The following is a 27,552-nucleotide window of genomic DNA, read 5'->3' on the forward strand; positions in this document are numbered from 1 at the left end:
AGTCTTAAGCGCCAATTGAATCAAATCTGATCAAATTTAATAATTAACTAAGGGAACCCGTATGATGCACATGCTTTGTTTAAGAAAAGCTTTAGTGCTTATTTGAGAGGGTCAAAAAACAACTTTTTCCTTTCTGAGTTCGGTCCCTATTGATAGCTTTTAAGCTATGTTTGATGAAAAAACCAAACACCAAAGAGCCCAAAATTTTTGTCCATCCCGAGTTCAGCTCTCCTATATTGGCCCTATACTTCACTCCAATTGTAGTAATTAAGATGTATTTTCCTGACCACCTCTTGATTTACAAATAAAAACCATTATTATTTTCATAATTCTAAATTATAATCCCAACCGTTGAACATTAAACCCCTAAACCCAAATTTAGCTAAAAAAAGCATTTGATCAAATGTATGTCTAGGAGTCAAAAGTTTTTCATTAAAAGAAAGTATAGCAGCAGTTCTTTGACATTCTCAACTGGGTCAAGCCAATCCAAGTCATATAAAATTAATTATTTTTATTAATCATTTTCAAAATTTTATTTCAATCTTTCGAACATACGGATTGACAGGCATTGCTGAAGGCACGATCCTTTGTCCTGAGAAAGAAATCGAACCAACTACAGATTCCAATGTCAAGGTGCCAAACCCAACTCATGAAAATTGGATTCGACGTGGCCAATGGTCTTGCACAGGTTATTGGATTAACTACATCATCACAAGTATGGAGTGCTCTTTCTCGATCTTTTGCATCCCGCTCGAGAGCATGAGCCTTGTAGCTTCGACTACAAGTTCAAAATTTGAAGAAGGGATCATCCACTGTTTATGAGTTTTTCCAGAAAGCTCGAACCATAGCAGATACACTAGCTGTCATATCTACCCCTGTTTCATCTGAAGATCTTGTTTTATACATCCTTTCAGTTCTTGCACCTGAATATTCTCAATTTGTTGCAGCCCTTACAACTAGATCTGATGATTTTCTGCCCTCATTAAAAGATCTTCATGGCCTTCTTATCAGTCATGAGATTGGGATCTCTCAGCAACAAATGCCTTTAGCAAATATTGTCACTGGTCAAAATAGAGGTAATCAACAGTATAATAACAATGGTAATAATCGTGGACCTGGTTGTAGCTGTAGTGGTGGTTGGGGACGAGGCAGAGGCAATTATCAGATTCAAGGCAATTCTCCTTCTGATGAAGGGAAATTTGGTCCGACCTCGCAATCACTCGACACGTGGCAAAAGCAAGCAGCTCGGGGCAGCAGAGTGCCCAAAACACGCACCAAAAGTAACCAACAGTCCAGGAGCCCGAGCTCCCTACTAAGAACCCAAGGTCATTACTGGAAGCCCAAACTCTACTGGACTGGATCCCCTGCCAAGAGCCCGAGCTCCCTACTAGGAGTCCGAGCTCCCTACTAAGAACCCGAGCTCCCTACAAGGAGCCCGAACTCTCTCAGGCCCTAAGCCTCAAAAAGCCGTGACCCGAGCTGACCCATGGCAGCTCGGAACACTCCCCAAACCGAACTCAAGACTCCATCTCGCTCGCCACTCCAGCACTCCGCCTCCAAAACACCAGACTAACAGAACGTACCTGACACCGAGGATGTCCGTATTCAAGGGCGACGCACCCGACTGATTTGGGATTTAACGCTTGACAGCCACACTTCAAACGGCCTCCTGCCACCGCCACCTGCGACCATCGTCACCAGCCGCAGAGACGGCTCCGACAAAAAGGAGTAGTGGCGGTTCTGCCCTGCCAGAGGGGATGACGTCCGAACTGGCAGGAGCTCAGAGATAATCATGCCCAAACTGACAGAAGCCTGGAAGTGAGTGCGCGAGGTGGTTACAAAAGGCTCCCTACCCCCCAAGAACGAGGTATGCTAACTTTGCGCTATCTGGCTTATCTTGCCTTTGAAGGATTCTAACTTGAGCTTCGGAGCCTTTACACCGGGTTCTCCCCGGAGCTTCTTCATCTCCTCCATTTCAGGTGCCCCGCTACTCAATTCAGAGGCAAGATCATTGACAGATAAGACCGGCCGGATTGTGCATCATCAATTGGCGCCGTCTGTGGGAAAGCTTCAAAAAGCCTCCCTCCAAACTCTCATACCCCCTTTCTTCTTCTTTGAAAAACCCAACACTAATGGCCTCTTCCAGCTATGCCGGACGCGGCACAGAGACAAACACCACCGGAGAACAGCTTCAAGTTCCCGTGGTGTGCGTTGGGCAGTTCACCATCCCCCTTTCGGTGGACGGAATCCCCAATCTGAATACGCCACAAGCAGTGGCGCCCGTAAACCTTCCTGCCACAAACATCCCCTTTCCTCCCCCTATTGAGACTACCTTTGCTGAACCAACCGCCGTTCCCCTGGCAGCTAGCCAAAACCGTTTGGACGACCTGATGCAGTGCATGCGGGCAATGCAAGCCCAGATGCAACAGTTCCAGCAACATCAGCTTCACCAGCACCAAGTGTTGCACAACATCTCCCAGTATCACTATCAACAGCAGTTCCCCGAACTGCCACTGAACCAACCACTACTTCCACCTCGCCACCCTGCTCCGAGGCCGGTCAAGGCCTCTCCACAGGATGGGCGCCCCCACCAAGGAAAGGCCTCCAGGCCCCTGAACCCCCCTAACAGCCAGGCCTCGTCCCCAGGCTGAAGAGAGATAAAAGCCATCCTAGATATGAGACCACCCCGGAAAGTAAAAGAAGTTCAGAGGCTAAACGGCCACATAGCCGCTCTAAGCCGCTTCATGTCCAAGTTAGCAGATCGCTGCCTACCCTTCTTCAAAGCAATCAAAGGCAAAGGGTTCGAGTGGACCCAAGACTGCCAGCTCACGTTTGACAAGCTAAAAGATTACCTCGCTAGTGTGCCAACCTTAGCTCGGCCCGAGGAGGGCGAGGTCTTAGAACTGTACCTCTCGGCAAGCGACGAGGTGGTCAGTTCGGTACTAGTAAAGGAAACAGACCGGGTCCAACGACCCATATATTATGTTAGTAAAATCTTGCAGGGAGCAGAGACAAGGTACCCGCAGATAGAAAAGCTAGCGTATGCACTGGTGATAGCAGCACGGAAACTCCGCCCGTACTTCCAGGCTCACACCGTCATCATCCTGACCGACAAACCTCTGAGACAAGTTTTACTCAAACCCGAGGTTTCCGGTCGACTGACGAAATGGGCCATCAAACTCAGCGAGTACGATCTCCGATTCAAGCCAAGAACTGCCATTAAGGCCCAAGCCTTAGCAGATTTTATCGCAGAATGCACATTTAGCCTCGAAGCCCCTGAGCCGGTCGAGCCCGTGAACCCCAGTTCGGGCGAGCTCGGAGCTCCCAAGCCGGTCGAGCCCGAACCCCGTGAAGTAGCAGCCAGGTGTAGCATCTCTCCTGGTTAGACCAAGCGCGAACTGGGATGAGGAGCCCTGGATCCTTCACGTAGATGGCTCATCGAACCAGCAAGGCAGCGAGGCTGGAATAGTGTTACGCGGCCCGAGCGGAACAAAGCTGGAATACGCACTACGCTTTAAGTTCACGGCGTCCAACAACGAGGCAGAGTACGAGGCATTGATAGCCGGGCTGAACCTAGCGCACAAGGTGGGAGCAAAGCACGTAGTTATCTGTAGTGATTTCTAGCTCGTGGTCAACCAAGTTACAGGCGAATACGAAGCGCGCGAGCTCACAATGATCGGATACTTAGTAAAGGTAAATGAGGCTCTACTCAACTTCCAGTCACACTTCATCAAGCAAATCCCGAGGTCAGAGAACACTGAGGCCGACGCCCTATCCCGACTAGCTAGCACGAGCCACAACGCCATGAGAACCGTGTACGTAAAGGACTTACCTCGGCCCAGCATTCTCGGTGGGGCAAAAGAGGTCGCTCCCGTCACTGAAGCAGAGCCGAGCTGGATCGACCCACTCGCGAGCTTCCTGCTAGACGGAACCCTCCCCGCGGACCGCAACATAGCCAAGAAGGTGCAGCGCCAGGCAGCCAAATACGTCATGATAGACGAAGGGTTGTACCGACGATCCTACATGCTCCCCTACCTGCGATGCTTGCGCCCAGCCGAAGCCGAGCTGGTACTCCGCGACACTGATGAAGGCTTGTGCTATGGACACCTGGGGGGCAGAGCCCTCGCCCAAAAAGCACTTTGACAAGGATACTACTGGCCAACGATGAAGACAGAGGCAATCGAGCTCGTCAGAAAATGCGACAAGTGTCAGAAGCATGCCAACATCCACCATCAGCCCGCTGTCGACCTCAAATACCTCACCAGTCCATGGCCCTTCGCCCAATGAGGCATCGACCTCCTGGGGCCATTCCCACCAGCGACAAGCGGGAGAAAATTCCTAGTGGTGGCAGTAGATTACTTCACAAAGTGGATAGAAGCTGAACCTCTGGCAATAGTTACAGCCCAAAACATACAGAACTTCTTTTGGAAGAACATTGTATGTCGCTTCGGGCTACCTCGGGTACTGATCTCCGACAACGGCAAATAGTTCGAGTATATCAAGTTCCAAGAATGGTGCCAAAGTATGGGAATTAGTCAGAACTTCACGTCGGTCGCACACCCGCAGGCAAATGGCCAAACAGAAGTAATGAACATAGCCATCCTCCGCGGACTGAAAGCACGACTACACCGAGCCAAAGGGTTGTGGGCAGACGAACTACCAAGTGTTCTATGGGCTCACCGAACCACGGAAAAAACCGCCACAGGAGAGATCCCCTTTAACCTCACCTATGGCACCGAGGTGGTGATCCCGGCGGAAATCGAATTACCTACGCTGCGACTAGAAGCATACGACGAACAGACAAACGAGGGCGAGTTACGCACCAACCTCGACCTACTGGACGAGGTGAGAGACCTCACGCACATCCGAACTGCGGCCTACCAGCAAAAGGTAGCTTGATACTATAACGCCAGAGTAAAGAAAAGGAGCTTCCGCGTCGGCGACTTGGTTCTTCGTAAGGTCATGGTGCCCGAACCCGGTGTAGGGAAACTTGGACCAAATTGGGAAGGACCCTACAGAGTAAAGAAAGCACTCGGGGGGGCATACGAGCTCGAAACCCTAGAAGGAAAACAAGTACCCCGAGCATGGAACATCGTCAACTTAAGAAGGTACTACCTATAAACCACCAAGGCAAGTACCCCGAAGCCGAGGTAAAAAACGAACTAAAGGACCGAAATAGTCAGGTCGGCAAAAAACACAGCTCGAAGACAGGACAACCAACACTTAAACAAAAAAGCCATTTCATTTCAGACAATGAGGTGTACATTCAAAAAAAAAAAATGAGAGCCATTTCATTTTTACAAGTCTGGGGCTACTTCATCATCAGAAGCCACTTCGACAACACCCGAAGGCCCTGCCTCCCCCTCGAAGTCCGGTTCGGCATCCGTAGCGTTGGCCATCTCTTGAGTAATGCACGAAGTGGATATGGCACTGGTGTCGAGCTCGGGATACGTATTCCGGATCATCCACTGGCTTAGCTTGAAACCCCTCCTGTAGAAGTCCACCATCAGATCATCGAAATCTGGCGAAGCAATATAATCACCAACAACTTTCTTCTTCACGTCTTCGATGCCTTGAGAGAAGATCTGAGTCCTCTCCCTGATATCCTCCTGAAGATACTCGACCTGATGCTACAGGTCCAGCTTCAATTCCGCCATATGCTTCACCACCACTCCCATGGCCTCAGCATCTCTCTGAGACCTCGCCTGCCTAGACCGCGCGAGGCGAGTAGCCTCCTTGGCAGCTCGCGCCTGCCTCGAGCTCCTCTCCACCTGGTTCGCCAAGGCGTGAATAAAAGAGTTCACCTACCAAAAGGAAACAAGTGATCAAAGGAACGAATGAAAGGATAAAAGCCGAAGAAAAAAGGAGATCACTTACCGCCATGGCATGGGTAACGACACGGCAGGCCACTTGGGGCGGAGGGAGCTCGGTCCACACCGTGACTTCCTCGGTAAACATGGCCTCCTTACTCCTCTGAAGAGCGTGAATAGGCGACAGCACACTCTTGAAGTCCCCCGGGGCCCCCGAGCCCGATGGCCCAACTCGCGTGTGGGTAGACCCGGAGTAAGCGGGAGCCCCTGTGTGAGTAGTCTCGGCATAAGGGGCCCCCGCCGGCTCCTGCATAGGAGGAACCATCTCGAGCTCCATAGGCTGATCCTCCGCCGGGTAGTCCGACACCTTGGGCTCCGCACCCTGGGGTAGCTCGGTGCGAGCTCGCTTAGCCACCCGTTTTCTCCTCTTCATGCCCTGGAACAAGTGCCCACCTCAGGTCCCTCGAGAGTCCATCGCACCTGCGAAAAGGAGTTCGGCATCAGTAAAACAAGCAAAAGAAGAGCAAGACAGGATCGCTAGGGGAAGAACCTACCCGAACTCTGGCCAGCAACAATAAGCTTGGCCTCCGTCAGATACTGTTGACACGTTAGCCCAAGCCGCGCCCATTGCCGGAGGCCCTTCACCGTCTCTTTATCAAGTGTGACGCCGGAGTCGGGAGCAGCCATCCCCCATTCGGTCTGAAACGGCCACCCAAGCGCACTTCGCACCCCGAAGTAGTCCCGCTTCCACGCCGGGACCTTATTAGGGAGTTCATGTAAGAGCTTGAAGCCTGGGCGAGGAGACAGGTAGTACGCCCGCCTACACCCAGGAAGGGGACCCGCTTGCTTTTTTAGCATTAAAATAGAAGAAAAAATCTCCAAGTCCAAGGGAAAGTTCTCGTCGCAGAATAGGGAGATCGTCCCCACTAAATTCCTAATAGAGTTCGGGTGAAGCTGGCCGACCGTCACACCGAAGTGGTTTAGAACCTCGACGAGAAGAGGATGGAAAGGCAGTTGCAGCCCCGCAGCGAGCTGCTCCCGAAAAATTACGATCTCATCAGGACCGTGTTCCCAAGGGAAGCTACCCGTAGGGATGAAGTAGGCGTACTCCCCGGGCATGTTATAGTAGTTTATGAGGGATCGAAGTCCCTCAGGCGTCATAGTCGAAGGGCCGAACTGATCCAAAGCCCAGCCGCGACGGGAGGTGAACGCCAACCTACCCGAGGCACCTCGGCCTATGGGTTCAACTTCTTCCTCAAGACCTACATCGGGCTCACTTGAACTACCGGGGGATGCAAATCGGTTCGTAGAACCTGCACGAGACCCGCTTGGACTGTCTGAACCCTCCGAGCTAGACATCAGGGAATGGAAGACAAGGTTCCAGGAAAAGCACTCACCCGGGAAGAAGACTGGAGTAGACCACGAAAGCTTGAACAAGCAGAAGGAACCTAGGACGCGAGCTGAAGAGCCTAGACGCGAACTGAAACTTAGACGCAAGCTCGAGAGGTACAATAGCAGCGACTGGGGTCCCCCCCCCCCCGCTATTTACATATCCACAGCAACCAGAAAGCGACGGTCCGGATCGAAGCCAATCCAATGGCCCACAGTTGCACTGACCGGACGTTCTCTGAAGTCGAGACGTGACCAGCACACATCTTTCTGAAACGGACGGCGCCGGCGCACGTCTTTCGAAACTGACGAGGCGTCGCGTCTTTTCGAAACTGACAGGGTGTCAGCGTACGTCTCCTCGCAATAAAAGCGTCTGCAGCACGACTCCCGAAATTTGAGAAAACGGCTACCGTCACGTCTCCTAAACGCACGCCCTTTTGAAAAATCAAATTAAAGCGCGCGCCATCAGTTGAATAAAATTCAAACTACGGGCCAAAATCCTCCTGCTACCTGACGAACTCCCCACACCAAGATAGGACCCTTAGCGCAGGGAGTGGGGGGCAATTGATGAAGGGAAATTTGGCCCGACCTCGCAATCACTCGACACATGGCAAAAGCAAGCAGCTCGGGGCAGCAGAGCGCCCAAAACACGCACCAAAAGTAACCAACAGTCCAGGAGCCCGAGCTCCCTACTAGGAGCCCGAGCTCCCTACTAAGAACCCGAGGTCACTACTGGAAGCCCGAACTCTACTGGACTGGATCCCCTGCCAAGAGCCCGAGCTCCCTACTAGGAGTCCAAGCTCCTACTAAGAACCCAAGCTCCCTACAAGGAGCCCGAACTCTCTCAGGCCCTAAGCTTCAGAAGGCCGTGACCTGAGCTGGCCCATGGCATCTCGGAACACTCCCCAAACCGAACTCAAGACTCCATCTCGCTCGCCACTCCAGCACTCCGCCTCTGAAACACCAGACTGACCGAACGTACCTAACACCGAGGATGTCCATATCCAAGGGCGGCGCACCCGACTGATTTGGGATTTGATGCTTGACAGCCGCACTTCAAACTGCCTCCTGCCACCGCCACCTGCCACCACCGTCACCAGCCGCAGAGACGGCTTCGACAAAAGGAGCAGTGGCGGTTCTGCCCTGCCAGAGGGGATGACGTCCCAACTGGCAGGAGCTCAGAGATAATCATGCCCGAACTGACAGAAGCCTGGAAGTGAGTGCGTGAGGTGGTTACTAAAGGCTCCCTACCCCCCAAGAACGAGGTATGCTAACTTTGCGCTATCTGGCTTATCTTGCCTTTGAAGGATTCTAACTTGAGCTACGGAGCCTTTACACCGGATTCTCCCCGGAGCTTCTTCATCTCCTCCGTTTCAGGTGCCCCGCTACTCAATTCAAAGGCAAGATCATTGACAGCTAAGACCGGCCGGATTGTGCATCATCACCTTCAAATAACAATCTTCCTCGATGCCAACTTTGTGGTAAGACTGGTCACGTGGTTGTTAATTTCTATCGTCGTTTCGATATCTCCTATCATGGTGAAGGTTTAGGTTTCCAACCATCTACTCCAGTGAGTTTTCATGCTAATAATACCTTTGACGTTGATACCAACTAGTATCCAGATTCGGGTGCATCAACACACATGACACCGGATTTGCAGAACCTTCATATCAAATCAGATTATCACGGTCCAGAACAAGTGAGAGTCAGTAATGGGGTAGGTTTGAAGATCTCTCACATTGGCTCTACTACTTTTTATTAAGTGTCTTATCACTCTTTCCTTGGTCTTAAGTCCCCCTTTCAAATTTTTTTTCAATGAACCTATAACTACACCTTTCTCAAAACCTTCGGTTATGGTTGTTACTCTTTTCTTCGCCCTTGTAATCAACATAAATTTGATTATCGTTCCTCTCAGTGCACTTTTCTTGGGTACAGTCCTCGACACAAAAGGGTATAGGTGTTTTCGTCGTCCCACTGGTCAAGTATATATTTTTACGGATGTCATCATCAATGAAACTCTTTTTCCTTATGCTATGTCTACACCCACCATCAGTCCAAGTGCCAACCATTCCCCCCAGCCCCTTCGACTATCCTCTTACACCTCCCCAAGGACCAGTCTTCACTTCACCGACGATGACACCAAATGGTAACCCTCATGGCTCTTCTACATTCTTGCAATCAGATGAACATGATAACATTATTGTAACTTCACCATCACCTGCTCGTGCCACCTCTTCTACATCATCGACCTCATCTCAGTCCTTCTCACCGCCTGACTCTATTTCTCCTCCTTAAAGGACTTGCTCATTGAATGATATTATCCAGCAAGGTCCTCGTCACACTTCCAATTTGTTGCAGCCTACTACATGAACACACTCTATGGTGACACGATCACAACCTCGGTCTCAGAATTCTCATGCTTCCATTGCTATGAGGTATCCTCTTCCTGCTACTCTTGTTTCCCAACTTTCAGATAGTGCAATTGAACCCACATCCTTCTCTATGGCTGTTAAAAGTGAGCCTTGACGTCGCGCCATGTCTGATGAATTTGATGCATTAATGCACAATGGCAGGTGGTCTCTTGCACCATCTCAACCTGACATGAATGTTGTCACCTCCAAGTGGATTTATAAACACAAACATCAGGTTGATGGCTCTATTGAGCTCTACAAAGCCCGCCTTATGGCTCGTGGCTATACTCAGCGACCAAGGCTTGACTTCAATGGTACTTTCAGGCCCATGGTCCATCACACCACCATACGTAGTGTTCTTTCTCTTGCTGTTATGCACAACTGGCCCATTTGACAACTCGATATACACAATGATTTCTTTCATGGACAATTACATGAGGGAGTCTTTATGGAACAACCACAAGGTTTTGTTGACCCTCAACATCCTACACATGTTTTTCGATTACATAAGGCTCTCTATGGATTGAAACAAGCTCTAGGATCTTGGTTTCATTGTCTTGCCATTTTTACAATCTCTTAGGTTTTGTAGGGCTACTACGAACCCCTCATTGTTCATCTATAGAAAAAATAGTGTTATGCCTTTATTACTTATATATATTGATGATATCTTATTAACTAGGAATAGAGGAAGGTGGAGTTTGGAAGGTAGAAGAAGGAGAAAAAGAAGGGGAGGAAGAAAGATAGAGAGGGGGAGAAAGATCAGTGAAGAAAGGGTTTTGTCACTGTATCACCACCGTTGTTGGCTCCTCTATTCAAATAGGGAAGAAGAGTGAATAGTCGATTCTCCTTAATTGAAAATTTTAGGTCAAAAATTTATTTTAGAGCAAAGGGGTAATTTTGTAATTTTAAGAAAATTTTAAGGTATTTTGGTATTTTTGAAAAATTGGGTTAAACCGGGTCCAGGGTGTTGAACTAGGATTCTGGTCCAATGGTGGGTTGTTTTGGGTAAAAAAAATGGAAGGTTGAGATGGGTTTAACCGCTGATAAGGATTTTGTGTGAGTGGGCTAGCAAAATTTGTTAAAACAAAAATCTTTTTAGATGGAAGGGTTAATAAGGGTATTTTTGGTTGAAAATCCATAGGGTGAAGTTTTTAGACATTTTGTGTTGATTGGTGGGGTCAGGTTGGCCCAATTGGGCATGGACTAGTCATATATAGAAAGGGTTTAATTCAGTTAATCTAGGGCATTAAAATGGAATCTTTGTGTGATCGAAGGGCAAACAAGGTTTGTTTTGGATGAAATTGATAAGGTAGGGCTTTTGGGTAGTCTGAGGTGATTGGTAAGGTTAGATTGAGCCAATTGGACCTAGATCGGGTGGATTTGATGCCTGGTCAATCTGGAGCCTTGCAATAAAATCATGGTATGATTGAAGGTAAATGAATGTATTTTTGGCTAAAATTTCATAGAGTGGGGTTTTTGGTTAATCTGAGGTGATCTATAAGGTTTAATTGGTTTATATGTGTTCGGATCAAGTACATATGGATTGTGGGTATGAGAGGTGTTAAAATGAAATTTTTGTGTGATGAAAGGATAAATAGGGGAATTTTGGGTTAAAATTTTATGAACAAGTGTTTTGGTGTGTCTAGAGTCTAATGAGTGTGTCTGATCGATTAAGGGGGGTCAAGATCGTAGGAATTTGGGTCAACAAGATGTTTTAGAACAAAATCTTGGTTTGATGAAAGGATATATGGAGGAATCTAGGGTCAAAACTTTATAGGTTGGTGTTTTTATGTATCCAGAGTTTAATGGTATGCTTTGTTCGGTTTGAATGTGTTAAGACCAAGGAAATCTGAGTTGTGAGTGTTTATGCTAATAAGAGGCATTGGAATAGAATCTTCGCTTGATGGAAGGACAAACAAAGGAATCTTGAGCTGAAATTTTATGGATAGGTATTTTGGAAGGTTTTGCGTCTGATGGTGGTGTCGGATCTAGTGGTCGAGGTGTAAGTGGGGGTTGATTAGGGTCATTGGATAGGATCGAGTAGATTTAATGGTGAGGGCTTTGGGTTGAAATTTGGGTTTTTTGGGTTTTGAGTGTTTTAAAGAGATCGAAAGGATCTGATTAGGCATTTAGGGTAAATAAAAGGCCCAAGCGACGGATTGAGAAAAAATCAAGTGTTGACAATAGTATAAAAATAAATATTTTGAAAAATAATTTCAAAACAAAACCATTTTCTTCCCTCCACATGGTGGGTAAGTAATTCAACCATTTGGGGTCAAAAGGGTTAATAGAAAATGTCATAATTAAATAATAAAATAAATAAAATATAATATACAAAAAATAAAAAGAACAGGGCATATCTCTAATATTGTATATTCACATTACTAAATAAAATTATTATGTAATGTATGAAATATTTCTATTAATGATGACAATGGAATGCCAAATTGAAAATCAACCTAGAAATGAAATGATGTCATAGTCTAAAAATAAAATTTTTAAAAATATAAATATACAAAGAATCAAACTATTTTCTTATTTGGGTGGTTGGTTAGTGGTTTGGGTCAAATGGATTAATTGATAATACGATAATAAAATAATAAACCTTTAAAAAATAAAAAAAATACAAGTAATAAAAAGAATATTTAAAAAATTATATATTAATTATGTCAAACAAAAATTAAGTGTGATAAGCAAAAATTATTTATATAATGTTGATGAAATATATATAATTTAAAACTAATCCAAAATCAAAGATATTTTCTTATCCTGATGGTGGGTCAAGGATCCAACTTTTCAGAAAAACACATGATGTCATAATTGAATAATAAATATTTAAAAAAACGATAGAACACAAAACTTGAAAAAAATACAGTATTTTGTCAAAAACACGGGAACATTTCTAATGTTCTATATTCCTCATTCTAAATAAAATAATAATAATAATTGTTATTGTAACTTAAAATTGCCACACACACATTTAATATAAGCATTTAAGTTTATTTTAATCATATTGTTAACTTTGTTAATTTTCAATTTTTATGATATATCTAAAATTCCTTTCATGCATCGCACATTCTTAATTACTTGTTGATTTAAAGTATGCACACACCTCCCGATTGAATAAGGAATTGGATGTTTACAACTTTGGCATTGTTCTTTTGGAGATGTTGATAGGGAAAAAGGCTGTTGACAATGAGTCCAATTTGCATCAGCTGGCTTGTAGGCCATAAACATATTTGACTTACTTTAATTTTCTTCCTATATTGTTGATTTATTTAACATCATAAATGGGAATTTTGTGGTTCAAACACTGTAAAATGCAATACCTTTTTTGTATGTTTTAAGCTTTCTTTTGGTTGTATTTATTAAAGAGCTTTTTAAAGCTTATCTCATTGAAGTTTGAAGTTTAGTGCTATGATTTGCAGGTTTAACATTATTCTAAGCCAACTTGGATTGGTAGGATGCATTCCTTTATTCAAGAATTTAATTTTTTTAGGTCCTTATTAATTGGATACTGCATTTGAACAATTACTTCTGAGTTCCTGCCAATTCGGGCATGATTACTTCTGAGTTCCTGCCAATTCGAATGTCCTTTCTTCTGACTTGGTCAGAACCGCCACTTCTCCTTTTGTCGAGGTCATCTCTGCGACTGGTGATGATGGTGGCAGGTGGCGGTGGCAGGAGGCCATTTGAAGTGCGGCTGTCAAGCATCAGATTCCAAGCCAGTCAGGTGTGCCGCCCTAGGATACGGACACCCCCGGTGTCAGGGGCGGTACGTTCGGTCAGCCAGGTATCTGGGAGGTGAGGTACAAGAGTGGCGAGGCGAGGTGAAGTCTCGAGTTCGGTTTGGGGAGTGTCCCGAACTGCCATGGGCCAGTTCGAGTCTCTGCTTTGTGAGGCTCAGGGCCTAAGGGAGAGTTCGGGCTCCTTGCAGGGGGTTCAGGTTCTTAGTAGGGAGCTCGGGCTCCTGGTAGGGAATCCGGGTCCTTAGTAGAGAGCTCGAGCTCCTAGTAGGGAGTTCAGGTCCTTAGTAGAGAGTTCGGGCTCCTAGTAGGGAGCTCGGGTCCTTAGGGAGCTCGGGCTCCTAGTAGGGAGCTCGGGTCCTTAGGGAGCTCGGGCTCCTAGTAGGGAGCTCGGGTCCTTAGGGACATCGGGCTCCTAGTAGGGAGCTCAGGTTCTTAGTAGGGAGCTCGGGCTCCTAGTAGGGAGCTCGGGCTCCTGGACTGTTGGTTCCTTTTGGTGCTTGCGTCTTGGGTGCACTGTTGCCCCGAGTTGTTTGCTTTTGCCACGTGTCGAGTGATTGCGAGGTCAGGCCAAATTTCCCTTCATCAATTGCCCCCCACTCCCTGGGCTAAGGGTCCTGCCTTGGCACGGGGAGTTTGCAAGGTGGCAAGTAGATTTTGCCCCGTACTTTAAATTTTATTCAACTGATGGCGTGCGCTTTAATTTGAATTTTCAAAAAAGCGCGCCATTTGGGAGACATGATGGCAGCCATTTTCTCAAATTTTGGAAGTCGTGTTGCTATCGCTTTTATTGTGAGGAGACGTGCGCTGACACCCTGTCAGTTTTGAAAAGACGCGCGCCGACGCCCTATCAGTTTTGATGAGATGTGCGTTGATGCCTCATCAGTTTCGGAAGACGTGCGCCGGCGCCGTCCGTTTCAGGAAGACGTGTGCTGGTCACGTCTCGGTTTCGGAGGACGTGCGGTCAGCGCTACCATGGGCCGTTGGATTGGCTTCGATCTGGGCCATCGTTTTCCGGTCGCTGTTGATATAAATAGCGGGGGGGGGACCCCAGTCGCTGCTACTGTACCTCTCGAGCTCGCGTCCAGGTTTCAGCTCACGTCCAGGCTTTTCAGTTCGCGTCCTAGGCTCCTCCTGCTCGCTCGAGCTTTCGTGGTCTACTCCAATCTTCTTCCCAGGTGAGTGCTTTTCCTGGAACCCGTCTTCTACTCCCTGATGTCTAGCTCGGATGGCTCAGACAGTCCAAGCGGGTCTGATGCAGGTTCTACGAACCGATTTGTATCCCCCTATAGTTCTAGCGAGCCCGATGTAGGTCTTGAGGAAGAGATTGAACCCATAGGCCGAGGTGCCTCGGGTAGTTTGGCGTCCACCTCCCGCCGCAGTCGGGCTTTAGATCAGTTTGGCCCTTCGACCATGACACCCAGGGGACTCCGATCCCTCATAAACTACTATAACTTGCCTGGGGAGTACGCCTATTTCATCCCTACGGGTAGCTTCCCTTGGGAACACGGTCCTGATGAGATCGTGATATTTCGGGAGCAGCTCGCTGCGGGGCTGCGACTGCCTTACCATCCTCTTCTTGTCGAGGTTCTGAACCACTTCGGTGTGACGGTCGGCCAGCTCCACCCGAACTCCATTTGGAATTTAGTGGGGACGATCTCCCTATTCTGTGAGGAGAGCTTTCCTTTGGACTTGGAGATTTTTTCTTCTATTTTAATGCTTAAAAAGCAAGCGGGTCCCCTCCCTGGGCGTAGGCGGGCATACTACCTGTCTCCTCGCCCGGGCTTCAAGCTTTTACACGAACTCCCTAACAAGGTCCCGGCGTGGAAGCGGGACTATTTCAGGGTGCGAAGTGTGTTGGGGTGGCCGTTTCAGACCGGTTGGGGGATGGCCGCTCCTGACTCCGGCATCACACTTGACAAAGAGACGGTGAAGGGCCTCCAGCAATGGGTGCGGCTTGGGCTGAAGTGTCAACAGTATCTGACGGAGGTATTGCTGTCGGCCTGAGTTCGGGTAGGTTCTTCCCCTAGCGATTCTGTCTTGCTCTTCCTTTGCTTTTTTACTGATGCCGAACTCCTTTTCGCAGGTGTGATGGACTCTCAAGGGACCCGAGGTGGGCATTTGTTCCAGGGCATGAAGAGGAGGAAACGGGTTGCTAAGCGAACTCGCACCGAGCTACCCCAGGGTGCGGAGCCCGAGGTGCCGGGTTATCCGGCGGAAGATCAGCCTAGGGGGCCTGAGATGGCTCCTCCTATGCGGGAGTCGGTGGGAGCCCCTTATGCTGAAACTACTCACACAGGGGCTCCCGCCTACTTCGGGTCTGCCCACACGCGAGCTGGGCCATCAGGCTCGGGGGCTCCGGGGGTGTGCTGTCGCCTACTCACGCTCTTCAAAGGAGCAAGGAGGCCATTTTTCCCGAGGAAGTCGCGGCGTGGATTGATCTCCCTCTACACCAAGTGGCCTGTCGTGCCGTTACCCATGCCATGGTGGTAAGTGATCTCCCTTTAGAGTTCTTCGGCTTTTATTCTTCTATTGGTTGCTTTGACCACTTGTGTTTCCTTTCGGTAGGTGAACTCTTCTATTCACGCCTTGGCGAACCAAGTGGAGAGGAGCTCGAGGCAGGCGCGAGCTGCCGAGGAGGCTGCTCGCCTCGCGCGGTCTAGGCAGGCGAGGTCTCAGAGAGATGCTGAGGCCATGGGAGTGGTGGTGAAACATATGGTGGACTTGAGGCTGGATCTGCAGCATCAGGTCAAGTACCATTAGGAGGATATCAGGGAGAGGACTCAGATCTTCTCTCAAGGCATCGAGGATGCGAAGAAGAAAGCTGTTGATGATTATATTACTTCGCCGGGCTTCGATGATCTGATGGTGGACTCCTACAGGAGAGGTTTCAAGCTAAGCCGGTGGATGATCCGGAATACGTACCCCGAGCTCGACATCAGCGCTATATCCACTTTGCGCATCACTCAGGAGATGGCTAACGCTGCGGATGGTGAACCAGACTCTGAGGGGGAGGCGGGGCCTTCAGGTATCGTCGAAGTGGCTTCTGATAATGAAGAAGTAGCCCCGGGCTTGTAAAAATTTATTTATTTATTTTTTTGAATGTACACTTCATTATCTGAAATGAAATGGCTTCTTTTGTTTAAGTGTTGGTTGTTCTGTCTTCGAGCTGTGTTTTTTGCCGAACTGACCATTTTCGGTCTTCCCTGCTAACTCATTTTTTTACCTCTGCTTCGCCTTTGGCTTGTTAGCTCGGTATGCTCGGGGTACTTGCCTTGGTGGTTTATAGGTAGTACCTTCTTAAGTTGACGATGTTCCAAGTTCGGGGTACTTGCTTACCCTCTAAGGTTTCGTGCTCGTATGCCCCTCCGAGCACTTTCTTTACTTTGTAGGGTCCTTCCCAATTTGGTCCCAGTTTTCCCACGTCGGGCTCGGGTACCATGATTTTATGAAGAACTAGGTCGCCAACACGGAAGCTTCGCTTCTTTACTCTGGCGTTGTAGTACCGAGCTACTTTTTGCTGGTAGGCTATAGTTCGGATGTGCGCGAGGTCTCTTGCCTCATCCAGTAGGTCAAGGTTTATGCGTAATCCGTTTCCGTTTGCCTGATCGTCATACACCTCTAATCGTAACGTAGGTATTTCGATTTCCGCTGGGATTACTGCTTCGGTGTCATAGGTGAGGTTGAAGGGGGTCTCTCCTGTGGCGGTTTTTTCCATAGTTCGGTGAGCCCATAGAACACTTGGTAGCTCATCTGCCCACAACCCCTTAGCTCGGTCCAGTTGTGCTTTCAGTCCGCGGAGCATTGCTCTGTTCATTACTTCTGTTTGACCATTTGCCTGTGGGTGTGCGACCGATGTGAAGTTCTGACGAATTCCCATGTCTTGGCACCATTCTTGGAACTTGATATCCTCGAACTGCTTGTCGTTGTCGGAGATCAGTACCCGAGGTAGTCCGAAGCGGCATACTATGTTCCTCTAGAAGAAGTTTTGTATGTTTCGAGCTGTGATCGTTGTCAGAGGTTCGGCCTCTATCCATTTTGTGAAGTAGTCTACTGCCACCACTAGGAACTTTCTTCCTCCTATTGCTGGTGGAAAAGGCCCTAGGAGGTCGATGCCTCATTGTGCAAAGGGCCATGGACTGGTGAGGTACTTGAGGTCGGCAGCAGGCTGGTGGTGTATATTGGCGTGCCTTTGGCACTTGTCGCATTTCCTGACGAGCTCGATTGCTTCTGCCTTCATTGTTGGCCAGTAGTATCCTTGTCGGAGTACTTTTTGGCCGAGGGCTCTGCCCCCCAGGTGTTCGCCGCATAGCCCTTTATGGGTGTCACGTAGTACAAGTTCGGCTTCGGCAGGTCGCAAGCAACGTAGGTAGGGGAGCGTGTAGGATCGCCAGTACAATCGCTCGTCTATTATGACGTATTTGGCTGCCTGTCGCTGCACCCTCTTGGCTGTATTGCGATCTGCGGGGAGGGATCCATCTAGCAAGAAGCTCGCGAGTGGGTCGATCCAGCTCGGTTCTGCTTCAAGGACGGGAGTGACCTCCTCTGCCCCCCCGAGGATGCTAGGCCGAGGTAAGTCTTCTATGTACACGGTTCTCATGGTGTTGTGACTCGTGCTGGCTAACCGTGACAGGGCATCGGCCTCAGTGTTCTCTGACCTTGGGATTTGTCTGATGAAGTGTGACTAGAAGTTGAGCAGAGCGTTCTTTACTTTTGCTAAGTATGCGATCATAGCGAGCTCGCGTTCTTCGTATTCGCCCGTAACCTGGTTGACCACGAGCTGAGAATCACTACAGATGACTATGTGCTTTGCTCTTACCTTCTGTGCTAGGTTCAGCCTAGCTATCAGTGCCTCATACTCTGCTTCGTTGTTGGATGCCGTGAACTGAAAGCGTAGTGCGTATTCCAGTTTTGCGCCACCTGGTCCACGTAGGACTATTCCAGCCCCACTGCCCTGTTGGTTCGAGGAGCCATCTACGTGAAGGATCCAGGGCTCTTCATCCCAGTTCGCGTTTGGCCTAACTAGGAGAGATGCCACATTGGCTACTACTTCACGGGGTTCAGACTCTACTGGCTTGGGAGCTATGGGCTTGCCCAAACTGGGGATCCCAGGCTCAGCCAGCCCAGGGGCTTCGAGGCTAAAAGTGCACTCGGCGATAAAATCTACCAAGGCTTGGGCCTTAATAGTAGTTCGTGGCTTATATTGGAGGTTGTACTCGCTGAGCTCAATGGCCCACTTCGTTAGCCGACCGGAAACCTCGGGTTTAAGTAAAACTTGCCTTAGGGGTTGGTCGGTCAAGACCACGATGGTGTGGGCCTGGAAATACGGGTGGAGCTTTTGAGCTGCAATTACCAGTGCGTACGCTAACTTTTCTATCTGCGGGTACCTCGCCTCTGCCCCTTGTAGGATTTTACTAACATAATAGACGGGTCGCTGGACCTGACCTGTTTCTTTTATAAGTACCGAACTGACCACCTCGTTGTTTGCTGAGAGGTACAGTTCTAGGACTTCACCCTCCTCAGGTCTGGCCAAGGTAGGTATAGTAGCGAGGTAATTTTTTAGCTGGTCGAACGCCAGTTGGCAGTTTTGGGTCCATTCGAACCCTTTGCCTTTGATTGCTTTGAAGAAGGGTAGACAGCGGTCTGCTGATTTGGACATGAAGCGGCTTAGGGCGGTTATGCGGCCGTTTAGCCTCTGAACTTCTTTTACTTTTCGGGGTGGTCTCATGTCTACGATGGCTTTTACTTTGTCTGGGTTGGCCTCAATACCGCGCCGGTTGACAATGTATCCGAGGAACTTACCCGAGGTGACACCGAAGACACACTTGTTGGGGTTTAGTTTCATGCTAAATCGACGCACAATTTGGAAAACAGAATCTAAGTCTTGTATTAACTCTCGTGAGAACTGCGTCTTGACGACCATGTCGTCTACATAACACTCTATTTTCGTTCCAATTAAGGGCCGAAATAGCTTATTTACAAGTCTTTGGAAGGTCGCCCCAGCGTTCTTCAATCCGAAGGGCATGACCTTGTAACAGTATAGGCCGAACTTGGTTATGAAACTGGTTTTTTCCTCATCGGACAAGTCCATCTTGATTTGGTTATAACCCAAGTAGGCGTCCAAGAAGCTTAGCAGCTCATGTCCCGAGGTCGCGTCCACTAGGCGGTCGATCCTGGGGAGGGGGAAGCAGTCTTTTGGGCAAGCTCGGTTCAGGTCGGTGTAGTCGACGCACATGCGCCACCTACCGTTTGCCTTTTTCACCAGCACTGGGTTGGCCACCCAGCTCGGGTAATGAACTTCTCTTATGAAGTCTGCTGCGAGGAGCTTCTCGACCTCCTCGTCGACCACCCTCCAGCGCTCTGGGGCTAAGTTGAGTTTCTTCTGTCTAACGGGTCTGACAATTCAGTTCGTAGAGGTTCCTCGACGGAAGCACCGATCTGTATTGTTCGGGCCGGATCCACAGCCGAGGTTGGTATTGCGATAGTCTCCTCTGTGGGTGAAGCTCGCTCTTCGCCTTGCTCCGTAGGCCGCTCCAGTTCGAGGTCGTCGGCTGCCTTTGTCTTTCCCTTCAGGGCGGCAACATAACACTTGCGGGACTCAAGCTGATCGCCCCGCGCTACCCCCACACCGAAGTCGATAGGGAACTTCATTGCCAGATAGTAGGTGGAGACCACTGCCCGCTGAATGTGCGTAAGTGGCCGTCCTATTATGGCATTGTATGGGGAGGGGGTCGCGACTACCAGGAAATCGTGGTTGAGTCTGACCGCACAGGGCCATGTGCCGACTTCCACAAGTACTGTTATTTTCCCGAGGGGCCTGACTTCCTCTCCGCTGAAGCCTACTAGAGGGGTATTTGAGGGCTTCAGCTCGTGTTTCTGCAACTTTAACTGCTCAAATGCTGACTTGAAGAGGATGTCTGTCGAGCTTCCCGAATCCACAAGCACGCGCTTGACCTCGAAGTCGCTGATCCTTAGTTTTATGACGAACGTGTCATCGTGAGGGTAATGGACACCTCGCGCATCATCTTCCGTGAAGAATATCGGTTCTTCCGTCTTCGGCCTCTTGGGAGGATTCTGCTCTTCTCGGGCTGCCTCGCGAACTGACGTCCGGGCTGCTGCCGAAGTACATCCTGCCACCACCGAACCTCCCACTATAACATGGATGGTCCCTCGGACTGGCCTTTCTTCCGGGGGTTGTCGTAGCGGCGCTTCGGCTGGTTTGCTGCTGGATTCAGGGATATCTTTTCCATGCTCCCCTTGTCAACCTGCCTTATTGTTGTCATACTACACAAAATTTCTCAAGTATCCACGACGGATGAGTCCCTCTATCTCGTCTCGGAGATTATTACACTGTTCGGTACTATGACCGTGATCTTTGTGAAAACTACAATATAAATTTTTATTCCTCTCATTTGGATTCCCCTCAGGCGAGGTGGCCACTTCACGTACGGGGCGTCCTTGATCATCATCAAGATCTCAGTCTGCCTCGTGTTTAATGGCGTGTAATCCGTCCGAACTGCTGGGGGAGCTCGGGACGGCTGGCTCGGCTTCGCCTCTCGGGCTAGGTTTCTCCTATCACTTGGGTTGGTGGGCTCACCTTCTCTTTTCCTTTTCTTGATCTCGGCTTCGGTTCTTTGGTTGATTTCTTCCTCTATTCTCATGAACTTGTCCGCGAGTTTGAGGAATTCGGCCACGGTCGCGGGTTGGCTGGCTACCATGTGCCATTTGAATTCTTTGTGCGTTACTCCTCTCTTGGCTCCGGCGAGCTGTACTGCGGGGTCCAATTGCGGTATCTGTAAGCATGCTTCATTGAACCGCTTGATGTAGCCCTGGATGGATTCTCCTTCTCTCTAGACTACCCCGAAGATGCTTTCCTCCGTTCTGGGGCACCTTTTGCTAGTGACAAAGTATGCTGTGAAGACCTGCACGAACTGGGTCCAGCTTCTTATTGACCTAGGGGCTAGGTTCCTGTACCAGGTGCGGGCCACGCACCTGAAGGTGGTGGTGAAGGCCACGCACATGCATGATTTGCTGGCCCTAGTGAGGTGCATTTGGGATTGGAAAGCATCGACGTGGTCGTTGGGGTCGAAGGATCCATCATGCTTATCCAAAGGTGAGAGCTTGAAGTCTTTGGGCATGGGGATTGCCAGGAGTTCTGATGCGAGGGGAGAAGGAACTGAGAGAATTGGGGTAGCTCTTACCTCGTCCGAGCTCGTCTCTTCCTTTCCTTTGAGCTCGGGCAGGACGCGGGTGGCAGTTCGGCGACTTCGCTGGCGCCTTCGCCGGCGCCTTCGTTGAGTGGGCCTGGCATTAGCGCTGCTGGCCTCGGTGTTGCCAAGCTCGACGGGCCCGGAATGCCGGTAGTCTGCTACTAGGGCATTGAACCGGTTCTCCATGAGCGGGAACTCGGGTCTGGAGCACTGAGGTGCTGGCCTCGTGGGCGAGGTTCCTGTTCCGCCTGCGAGCTGTGAGGCGGGGGTGATTTTCCTTTCCCTTCGGCCTGGAGATGAGGCTTGACTTTTAGGGGGGTTCTGCAGCTGGGAGGTTTCTCCCCGGTGAGGGTGTCCACCCTGAGGAGAGGCCTTAACCTGCTTCGGGGCTGGGTGCCTAGGTGGAAGCAATGACTGGTTCAAGGGTAGTTGGGGGAACTGCTGTTGATAATGATGTTGGGAGAGGTGGTGCAGCACTTGGTGCTGTTGGAGTTGATGTTGCTGGAATTGCTGCATTTGGGCCTGCATCGCCCGCATGCATTGCATCAGGTCGTCCAACTAGTTTGGGCGAGTCGCCAGGGGGACCAGGGGGACGGCGGTTGGTTCAGCAAAAGTTGTTTCGACAAGGAACGAAGAGGGGATGTTCATGGTAGGAGGATTCATGGGCGCCACTGTTTGAGGCGCATCCAAGTTGGGGATTCCATCCACAGGAAGGGGGATGGTGAACTGTCCGATGCATATTACGGGAGCTTGGGGTCATTCCCCGGTGGTGTTTGTTTCTATGCCACGTCCGGCATTACTGGAGGAAGCCATGAACGTCGATTTATGGAAGAAGAGGGGATCGAGGAGTTGAGAGTTTTAGAGGGAGGCTTTTAGAAGCGACCTTCCCACAGATGGCGCCAATTGATGGTGCGCAATCCGTTCGGTCCTAGTTGTCAATGACCTGGCCTCTGAAAGGAGCTACGGGGAACCTGAAACCAAAGGGTGAGAACGCTTCGGGGGAGACCCGGTGTGGAGGCTCCGAAACTCAAGTTAGAATCATTTAAAGGCAAAATGAAACCAGATAGTGCAAAGTTTGCATACCTTCTTCTTGGGGGGTCGGAAGCCTTTTATAACCACCTCGCACACTCACTTCCAAGCTCTGTCAGATCGGGCATGATTACTTTTGAGTTCCTGTCAGTTCGGATGTCCTTTCTTCTGACTTGGTCAGAACCGCCACTGCTCCTTTTGTCGAGGTCATCTCTGTGACTGGTGATGATGGTGGCAGGTGGCGGTGGCAGGAGGCCGTTTGAAGTGAGGCTGTCAAGCGTCAGATTCCAAGCCAGTCAGGTGCGCCGCCCTAGGATATGGACACCCCCGGTGTCAGGGGCGGTACGTTCGGTCAGCCAGGTATCTGGGAGGTGAGGTACAGGAGTGGCAAGGCGAGGTGAAGTCTCGAGTTCGGTTTGGGGAGTGTCCCGAATTGCCATGGGCCAGTTCGGGTCATTGCTTTGTGAGGCTCAGGGCCTAAGGGAGAGTTCGGGCTCCTTGTAGGGAGTTCAGGTTCTTAGTAGGGAGCTCGGGCTCCTGGTAGGGAATCCGGGTCCTTAGTAGAGAGCTCGGGCTCCTAGTAGGGAGTTCGGGTCCTTAGTAGAGAGTTCGGGCTCCCAGTAGGGAGCTCGGGTCCTTAGGGAGCTCGGGCTCCTAGTAGGGAGCTCGGGTCCTTAGGGAGCTCGGGCTCCTAGTAGGGAGCTCGGGCTCCTAGTAGGGAGCTCGGGTTGTTAGTAGGGAGCTCGGGCTCCTAGTAGGGAGCTCGGGTTCTTAGTAGGGAGCTCGGGCTCCTAGTAGGGAGCTCGGGCTCCTGGACTGTTGGTTCCTTTTGGTGCTTGCGTTTGGGACGCACTGTTGCCCTGAATATTTACTTTTGCCACGTATCGAGTGATTGCGAGGTCGGGCCAAATTTCCCTTCATCAGCTACTTTGTTGCTACAGATATTGGTTCTAGAATATCATTCGGAGATCTAATTTGGGACTAATTTGGGACTAATTTGTATCATTAAATCATTATGCAACTATCATATAATTGGGGCTCATTTATCTACTTTACGTTTTTCAATAATATTTGCCTTGGTTCAAGTTCAGTAGCTTTCTTTTTTTTGGGGGGGGTTATCATGCATTTGACATTGTTTTTTTGTCTATTTTTTGGTTGCACCTAAAGAAATAGTTGAGTTAAAATATTGTTTTATGAGGGATGTCATTTGCTTTCTTTTTGCAATACCTCTTAGTTTTCTGTACAGCTTCTCACTGTATAGTTGCTGATTTATGTCTAGGGGTAATTGCCCTTTTTTGGCTATTGAAATTATACTTTATTAGGATACACTCTTCCATGCCTTGATTATTTGTGTGAAGCCATTGGTAAATACTACAAGATGGTTTGTTGATCCATGGCTGGGCTTCGCATCTCAAAAGTTAATGATTCTGTGTATCAGTGGTGTGAAGTATGTGCTCCATTTGGCAATGATCTCCAATGGGGTGTAAGAAGAGTCTTAAAGAACTGAGTGGCAATCTGTTTTGAATATGTAAGTTTGAGATTCCGATACCATTTCAATAGGATAAAATAAATGAGGGAAGGTTTTAGGATTTTCTGAGCAGAGAGAACAAGTTAAATCTAAGTGATGTAGCCAGTGATAACATTTGTCTTTTGTTGATAAACCATTCCATAATATTTTCTATATGAAAATTTGAAATGGTATGGATGAGTTCATTTCACCATTTGGGTGCTACTGTCTAGTGATACAGAGAAGATGAAGATATTAATTCGGGGTGGATTTGCAGACCGGAAAATAGCTAGTGGATTTAAAATTGGCTTCTAAAAAAGCAGATTTCCAGATTTGATGAGACTTAAAACAGAGAGATAACGAGGTTTGAAAGTGATTGACAGAGAGAAGCTGGGGAATTTCCAACATTTCCATCCTTATTTGAAGGAGTGTTATGAAGAAATCGATCCTTCGCTGTCGTCAGCGGAATCTGATGAAGTGCATGTTCTTGCGATTGACGACAGTTTTGTTGATCGGAAAGTAATTGAGCGTCTGCTCAAGATCCCTTCTTGCAAAGGTCATTTTCAGATTATTCTTCCTTGCATTTGGTTCTCATCTTGTTCTTTTCGTTTTTGTAGTGTTCTGTTTTGAACTTTTTTTTGTTATCTAATAAATATTGTTGAAATCTTAGTTACTGTTGTGGATAGTGGAAGGAGTGCTCTGAAATTTCTGGGTTTGGATGGGGAAGAAAACTCTGCAGTCGGCATGGGTGTAAGAGAATTTAGTAAGTTGTAGGCAATATAAATGATTCATTGGAATTATTTTTTTAGTGATTTATTCTTTTCATCTGATATTAATTGCAGGGTTTGAAGTTAAATATGATAATCACTGATTATGCCTGGGATGACTGGATATGAGCTGCTCAAGAAAATCAAGGTTAATTAGATTCAATTCATACATATTCTTATAGCATTTCAACGGATTAATTCGAAAAATACTGAATTCAGTAATTACTTGTTTCCTTAATCTTTCTATGCAGGAATCTTCGACCTTCAAAAAGGTACCTATGGTGATTATGTCATCCAAAAATATCTTGTCTCGGATTGACAGGTATATTAATTAAATATATCATAACACTTTTTCCAGTAATCAAAATTGAAGTATATGAATAGAAACATGCTTGAAACACTGTCAAGTCCATTATAAAACAGAAAGTGTTCAAGATACATATGAGTGGGTATGGTCACTGGATTATTTGCTAGGACAATCACTAATCTCTGTTTAAAACAGTCCGAGAGAAGAATTCATTTAGTTTATTAGCTTTGACAGTTAGAAGGGGCATTGGGAGATGTTAGCAGCTGGTTTATGTTCTGTTTTGTCTAAAATGAGCAGGTGCTTGAGGAAGGGGAAGAGGAATTTATGTTCTGTAGCAGATCTGAATTGTTGATTAGTAGATCAGTCCCTATGTTAAATTAATTCTCTGGAAAAAAACGAAAATGAACAATCTGAAAGTGTTATAGAATGGTAGCTGGAAGTGCAAATCATGGTGCATTTACAAAGTATCATGGTATGATGGATACAAGGCTATCTTAATTAAATCTGAGTATAAACGGATTTACAATATCAATGGTTTGATTGATTAGTGAATTGATCTAGAAATGGTTTCATTATTGGTGTTTTATTTGTTTTGATATTATTATTTTTAAGCCATTTGTTTTAAGATTATACATCAGTAAAATTTATTCCTTACACATATTCCAATATACTAACTACTTCCAAGCAAATTACCAAGGGACTGGTTTCAATGCCACAACCATCCCAAAATTTTAGTTTTGTTTTCAATATACTAATTAATCAACACAAAGCGAACCGAAGAGAGGGTGCTGTCCAATTTATTAGATAGCTAATGGCTTGTTCAAGACTTCAAGTCAAGTTTGCCTATTCAAAAAAAAATAAACAAAAAAAGTCTTCAGTCAAGTCAATGAAAGTGACTTGACAAAGGGTTGTGCATTTATCACAACCACATCTTCTATCAATAATAATTAATAAGTACGATAAAAATGTTTTCAACCATCATAGAATAGAATGTGCATGTGAGACGCCTGTGAAGCGCCGAGTGTCAGGAGCAGATCCGGTCTCCCATTTCAAAGCACTTCACTTTATTGTTTCTTGTAGGTAGCTGGCTTGATTCAGCTAATTAAAGAAGCCACGTGAAGGACTGTATGAATGATCAAAATTGTCTCCCAAATTTCACTAAAAGTTGATTCTAATTTTGTTGGATGGATCCAACTTCATAAAAGCGAAGTGCGAATGCCTCATAGCCCTTCCTTCCCAAATGATTAATGACTTACAGCTTTTACAAGTTAAGTCCAAAGGTCAACTTTTATCGGATCCTTTGCCGTTTCTCACGTTTGAAAATAAAAGCTGAAATTCCCCATATTTTTTGATTAATCTGTGAATTCTCTTTTAGTGTGTTTTACTAAATTAAATATATAAAAGTATACAATTATTTTGTATAATAATCAATAATTATTTATACTTTATATATTATTTTAGTACTTTTTTATAATACAAAAATAACAATAATTAATTTTATATAAGATTGTTTATTAAATTTAGGAATAGCAATTTTTTTCATTTTCCTAATTCCTATGCAGAACTGCCCCGAATGAGGTGAGTGTAGGGATAATTTTCCCCTGTTTGGGAAGAGATAGGAAAATTTTCATCCCCATTGGCAGGGATGATCTGAGAATGGAGAAAGCACTCCCTGCGTCATGTGGACCATGATTCCCACCCCATATGATCCCTGCTAATAAATACAAATATACATGCATACATTTATATATGTATATATGTACACATACGTCTATATGTTAATATTTTTAAAAATATGGTTGAATATGTTTGAATATTTTCTAATAGGAATGTAAATTTTAATTATTTTATTTTTATTTTTTAAATAAAACAAAAAATCGTTGGATGGGTTAGGATTCATTATATGGATGGCCAAACTATGTTATGGTTGGGTAAATTTTCAAAAATTTCTTAATCCTTTAGGGAGTTGAATTCCCTATGTTGCATCTTTCAATATCGATCTTGCACTGAATTGGATCAAATTTTAAACCAATCAATGAAGATGTATATTTGATGCGGATACCACAAACGTAGATCCTAAGGTAGAAGTTCATGCCCAAATTAGTCATAAAACCAGCCTTTACTGAAAAATGATGCAGTGTATTCCTAAAGTCAGTTCAACAACACAGTTTTCAATAAAACTATAACCCAACTGCTTGGATCGAATTAGGAAAATTGAGCATGTTATCCCCTAAATTTTTCTTGAAAAAATTAGAGGAAAAACTAATCTATATCAATCACAAATAACTGAGGTCGAATTAGGAAAAACTGGGAGACAAATGGGTGCGAAGAGAACTAGAAACTACAACAAATATAAAGCTATCTTGGATTGATCTA

At 47.2% G+C, this 27,552-nt stretch overlaps 1 pseudogene across 1 annotated transcript; it reads left to right on the plus strand.

Moving 5' to 3' along the window:
- The first annotated feature begins 649 nt into the window (after positions 1-649).
- LOC148791579 (uncharacterized) lies at positions 650-25,748 on the plus strand (annotated as a pseudogene). The gene is made up of 7 exons (XR_016076389.1): positions 650-715; positions 833-1,076; positions 24,467-24,658; positions 24,773-24,852; positions 24,945-25,017; positions 25,121-25,191; positions 25,474-25,748. The product of XR_016076389.1 is annotated as an uncharacterized LOC148791579 (transcript).
- The last annotated feature ends 1,804 nt before the right edge of the window (positions 25,749-27,552 follow it).

Source organism: Nelumbo nucifera, chromosome 5 (genome assembly GCF_055504915.1).
Source record: "Nelumbo nucifera cultivar China Antique chromosome 5, China Antique-T2T, whole genome shotgun sequence".
NCBI lineage: Eukaryota > Viridiplantae > Streptophyta > Magnoliopsida > Proteales > Nelumbonaceae > Nelumbo > Nelumbo nucifera.